We start from the raw sequence: 6,000 nt of genomic DNA on the forward strand, positions 1-6,000 counted from the left end.
TTATTAAGCTCCTACTATGTGGCCCATACCATGTTAAGTCCTAGGGATACAAAAAAAAAAAAAAACAATCCCTGCCTCAAGAAGCTTACAATCTGGGGCAGCTAGGTGGCACAGTGAATAGAGCACCAGTCCTGGAGTCAGGAGGACCTGAGTTCAGATCCAGCCTCAGACACTTAACACAAATACTAGCTGTGTGACCTCGGGCAAGTCACTTAACCCCAACTGCCCTCCAAAAAAAAAAAGAAGCTTACAATCTAATGTAGAGATAAGATGCAGATACATATATACAGACAAGCTATACCTATGATAAATTGGAAATAATTAACAGAAGAAAGGCACTAGAATGACGGTGGATTGGGAAAGGTTTCTTGTAGAAGATGGAATTTCATTTAAGACTTGAAGGATGTTAGGAGGTAGAGATGAGGAGGGAGACAGTCCTAGGCATGGAAGACAGGGTGAAAATTATATGAGTGAGGAGATAGAGTATTATATGGGTAAAAAAGCAAGGAGAAGTAAATTTGCCAGCTGAGTGAAGGATGGACTAGAGCGGGGAGAGACTTGTGGCAGGCCGACCAACTGGCATGAGGTGATGAGGGTGCTACCAATGCCAAAAGAAAGGAAGCCCATATAAGAGATGTTACAATGGTAAAATCAACAAGCCTTGGCAACAACTTGGATTTGAGAGAAGAGAAGGTGGAGAAAGGTTACCAGGAGAATGGTGGTACCCTTGACAGTAACAGAGAAGCTAAGAAAAAAGGAGGTTTTAAGGGGGAAATAACAAGTCCAGTTTTGGACATGTTGAGTTTAAGATGTCTGTAGAACATCCAATTTTAGATGTCTAATTGTTGGTGATGTGAAACTGGTAGTTAGCAGAAAGGTAGGACTATATAAGTACATGAGAATCATCAGCATAGAGACATTCATTGAATCCATGGGAGCTGATGAAATCATCATGTGAAATAGTATAGAGGGAGAAGAGAAGGAAACCCAGAACAGAGCCTTGAGTGACATCCATAATTAGCCGGTGTGATAAGGAAAGCAATCTAGTAAAGGATACTGAGAAGGAATAATCACACAGAAAGAGAAGTAGAAGAAGGCAGTGTTACAAAAGCCTAGAGAGAAGAGATCAGCAATGGCAAAGGCTACAGAGAAGTCAAGGTAGGCGAGGGCTGAGAAGAGAAAATTAAATTTCTAAAAACGCAGAGTTGAGAGGTAGAATGACGTGTTCCAAGGACAGCAAGGCCAATATGCTGGATCAAAGAGTACATGAAAGTATAAGAAGACTAGGAAAGTAGAAAGGAACCAAGTTTCTTTATAAACAAGCTTTAAAAGACAAACATCAGATTTTATATTTGATCCAGGAGGTGATAAGGAGCCATTGATGGTTACTGAATAGGGAAGTGATGCAGTCAGACCTACACTTTTAAGAAAATCACTTTAGCAGCTAAATGGAGGATGGATTGGCAATGGGTAATACTTGAATCAGTAATACTTAGTAGAAGACTATTGCAATAGTCCAAATGTAAAGGGATAAGGCCCTGAACCAGAATGGTGGCAGTGTCAGAGATAAGAAGAAACTGAATACAAGAGATGTTGTAAAGATAGAAACAACAGACCTTGGTAAAAATTAGATATGTAAGGCAGGTACAAAGAAGGAATTGGGAATGACATCAAGGTTACAAGCCTGGGATTCTGGACCGAGAGGACAATGGTTCCCTCAGTAAGAATAGGGAAGAATTGGGAGATGGGGGGATAATGAGTTCAGTTTGGGAGATGTTGAGTTAAATGTCTATGGCACATCTAATTCAAGATGTCTAACAGGTAGTTGGAGACTCGAGTCTGGACTTCAGGAAAGAGGTTAGGGCTGTGTAATACATCTGAAAAATAATCATGAGCCCAGGGGAGCTGATAAGATCAACAATTGAGATAACATAGATTGAGAAGAGAGCCAAGGACAGAGGCATGTATGTGAAACACCCAGTTGGTGGATGTGACCTGAAAGAAGGTCCACCAAAGGAATCTGAGAAAGAGTAATCAGACAGGTAGAAGAATCAGGAGACACTTGTGCCCTGAAACCAGAGAGGAGAGTGCCTACAAGAAGAGAGTGATTGATCCACAGTCAAGGTTAAGAAGGATGAAGACTGAGAAAAAGTCATTTGTTTTGGCAATTAAGAAAGTGTTGGTTTAACTTTGGAGAGAACTGTTTTGATAAGGTTGGAAACCAGACTGCCAAGGGTTTAGAAAAGAGTGAGAGGAGAAAAGAGCTTTCTCCAGGAATTAGTCATGGAATGAAGGAGATAGAGGACAATAGCCATCAGGGATGGTTAGGGTTTTTTAAGAATCAGAAAGACTTGGATGTTTGGGTAGGCAGCAATGAAGCAGCCAGTGGCAAGAAAGGGAAGATTATTGTTAGTAAGATAGTAGGGTGATATAATGAGAATTTGTAGGACAGAATAAATCAAGAGTGCACATAAGAAGGGTTTACCTGGGCAAGGCAAAGGGCTACCTCTATATGTGAAATGGGAGTGAAGGAGGAGATAAGTGGGAGAAGACATCCAGGTGATAAGATGAGGAGGAAAGGAGAAGAGGGAGTTTTCAAGCAGACCCCTCTATTTTGTGTTAGTGAAATATGAATTCAGGTCTTTAGCTGAGAGTGTGGAAGGAGGTTTGAGTAGAGATGAAAAGGCTAAGAAAAGCTGCTGTGGGAAGAAGACGGCTGCTCCCTTAAAAGGCTGGGAGTTGCTGCTGCAACTGCAGCTGCTGCCAGGACCTAAGCCCACAAGTCACCTTGGCTGGCCTGGCAGAAGCCCTGGAATGTCCAGCACCATGGTACAGAGAAGGAAATAGAGGCCATTGGGCAGACCCTTGTAGATCCCAAGCAGCCCTGTTTCTGGGCCCTGTTCACCCTTCGGGGTCTGGGTGGGCCTGGGGCCATTTCCTGGATCAGCCAGGCCTTCGGGGATGAATCAGCCCTACTGAAGTACGAGTTGGCCTACTGCAGGACACTAGAGCCATCCCTATATTGGTGGAGGTACTCAAGGACAAGAGCCAGGAGCCTATGGTCCGGCATGAGGCTGGAGAGGCTCTGGGAGCCATCAGAAACCCAGAAGTGTTGGAACTCCTGAAGGAATACTCCAAGGATCCTGTCACTGAAGTGGCAGAAACATGCCAGCTGGCAGTGCCACGGCTAGAGTGGCTGCAGCAGAATGGAAGGGAGCCCACAGGTAGCCCCTACTTGTCTGTGGACCCGGCCCACCAGCTGAGGAGAAGGATGGGGGATGTCTTCGGGCTATGCTACTGGAGGAGTCACGCCCACTCTTTGACCACCATAGGGCTATGTTTGCTCTTCGAAATGCTGGGGGCAAGGAGGCCGCATTGGACATCTGTGCTGTGGCAGTGCTCTGTTCCACCACGAGGTCGGCTATGTGCTGCACCAGCTGCAGCATGAGGCCTGCATAACCCATAGCTGCCCTGGCCAGCCAAGCTAAGAACCCCATGGTCTGATATGAGTGTGCTGAAGCCTTGGGCTCTATTGCCCACCCCGACTGTCTGGCAGCCCTACGGGCCCATGCAGCTGATGCAGAGTGTGTAATTCGAGAGAGCTGTGAGGTGGCCCTGGATATGTATGCCTATGAGAATGGGCCTGAATTCCAATATGCCAATGGCCTCAGCCAGCTTCACCAGCCCTCTCCTGTGCTGGATGGATTCTCCTGACTGTAAACCTGCTGCTGTCATGCTCTGGTATCTTCTACCCTCACCTGCTTTGGCCTTGCCTTTCCTGCTTCTGGGCCTACTTCGTCCTCTCACAAGAATGACTACTCATTAGAGTCAGCTGGAAGGGACTGGAAACAGGAAATGACCTGGGTGGGTTGGGAGAGGTTAGGAACAATTGGGAATTTATGGGGAGGGGATAATCAATCTGTTGGGAGATGCCACAATCTTTTAGGAGCACAGCCATTGAATCTATTGGCAAGAGGTCAAGATCTACTTCAAGAGGTGTTCATCTCTATTGGGATAGGATCTCTTGGGTACAGTTTGGGATCTTTTTGGGGACAGAAGAGTACCACTGGAATGGGATCAGGGTCTTACTAAAGGTGTTGGGATCTGTTGAGATAGGGCCTATTGGGAGCAGATTGAGATCTTTGGGATTCTCTATTGGGAGAATCTAATGGTAATATGGGATCTAGGTTTACTGGGAGATATTGGGATTGTTTCCAAGTAAAACTAGGCTTATTGAGATCACTTTGGAGAAGATCTGGAAAAAAGTCTGGATTAGGGGAAAAGACATATAGCTCTCCCATAGTTGAGACCTGGAAGAAGCTCTTTCTGAGTTGCTGCTCTCCACCTGACCATATGTTTCAGACCATCTGGGCAACTTGGAGAGGGAAACCCACCCACATGTATTCCTACCATCTACTACCTGTCTGGAAGGGAGCCTTCCCTGGACATGGACAGTGCCTGCCCAGTTAAATGATTGGGGTGGGAATCTTTGAGGGACATGGAAGGGGGTAGGTCACAAAGTGGACAGGGTTCTTAAGTGGCTTTTTCACAGGGGAAGGAGAACTGGGCTGGGGCCTAGGAGAAGCGAGAGCAAGAGGTCTGGGCTTGAGTCCCAGGGCAGGAAGGCCATCTGAAACAAATATGAAATTATTTATCTGAGAAAAAAAAAAAGAAAAGCCACTGTGGTGAGGATAGTTAATCAGCTGGAGAGCCATAAAAAGGATTGCCATGAGTTCTAACTAATATTTGTCATGCAGGAAGGGGATATTTGTATGCCCTGACTCCTCCCTTTTTACTCACCCTGGAGTCCCCTCTCCAACCTTGGCCTGTGCACTCTGAAGCCAGTCTATCTAGCCTATTTAGAGAAAATGTAATGGGATCTGGAACGTAAAAGACCACCCACTTTCCAACCAGAACAAATACAGTAGGCTTTATGGAATGTGATCCTGAGTCCCATTAAACATAAGCTGGTTGAGTGGAGGAGGGGTAGCTCATTCTGGTCTTTAATTCAATAGTTTGAGATCTGCTTCCACTCAAATATTTAACAGCTCTAGGCTTCCCTTCTCAAGTCTTGACCACTGAGTCAAGCATTATGTGAAATTATCTTTCTGGTCCTAGCAAGAGAATGAGAAGTGGTCTACAATTAATCTAGAAGCTCTACAGCGAGGTCTTTAGATGACTGCTTTTCTCCATAGAATTGGTTCAGTTGGCATTGGCTATTTGTCAAAAGCACATGGGGGTGGAGACTGAGATGGCACCTTGGCCTGGATTGGAGTCCCTCTACCTTTGGCTCACTAATCAGTTATGCTTTCTTACTCACCTTCACTCAATTGGTTGAGGTAGAAACATTACAATATTCCTTCTAAGCATCGGTGGGCCCTCAGGGTTCTGTCCTGGACCCTCTTCTCTTCTCCCTCCATCTAGCTGACTTAGTTCTCTCATCAGCTCCTATGGATTTAATTATTGTCTCTATACTAGTGATTCTCATAACTACTTATCCTGCCCCAGCCTTTCAATTGACCTCCAATCTCAAATCTCCAACTTCCTTTCAGACATCTCAAACTGAATGTCTAGTAGACAACTTAAACTCAGCATTTCTGAAACCAACCTCATTATCTTTGCCGCTAAACTCCACACTACTCTTACTTTCCCTGTTATTGCAGAGAGTGACACCATCCTCTCAGTCCCTCAGGCTCATAACCCACTAGTCACCCCCAGCTTCTCACTATTCCTCACCTCTACTCTGTTACCGAGGCCTGTTAATGTTGCAATATCATTTGAATATGCCCCCTTCTCTCCTTTGACACTGCCACCACTCTTGTACAGGCCATCATCACCTCATTCCTGGACTATTGCAATAGCCTGCTGGTAGGTCTGCCTGCCTCAAGTCTCCCTGCTCCTATCCATCCTCCATTTGTTCACTAAAGTGATTTTCCTAAAGTTCTGGTCTGATCATATCTCTCCTCCCCACCCCCAAAATCAATAAACTTCAGTGACTCC

General features: G+C 45.4%; 1 pseudogene; it reads left to right on the forward strand.

The window, feature by feature from the left end:
• Positions 1-3,847, forward strand: part of LOC138149334 (deoxyhypusine hydroxylase pseudogene) — a 29,542-nt pseudogene extending 25,695 nt beyond the window's left edge.
• Positions 3,848-6,000: the final 2,153 nt, after the last annotated feature.

Source organism: Petaurus breviceps, unplaced genomic scaffold (genome assembly GCF_028583685.1).
Source record: "Petaurus breviceps papuanus isolate PSGF00001 unplaced genomic scaffold, PetGlider_PUasm1.0 90847, whole genome shotgun sequence".
NCBI classification, from domain to species: domain Eukaryota; kingdom Metazoa; phylum Chordata; class Mammalia; order Diprotodontia; family Petauridae; genus Petaurus; species Petaurus breviceps.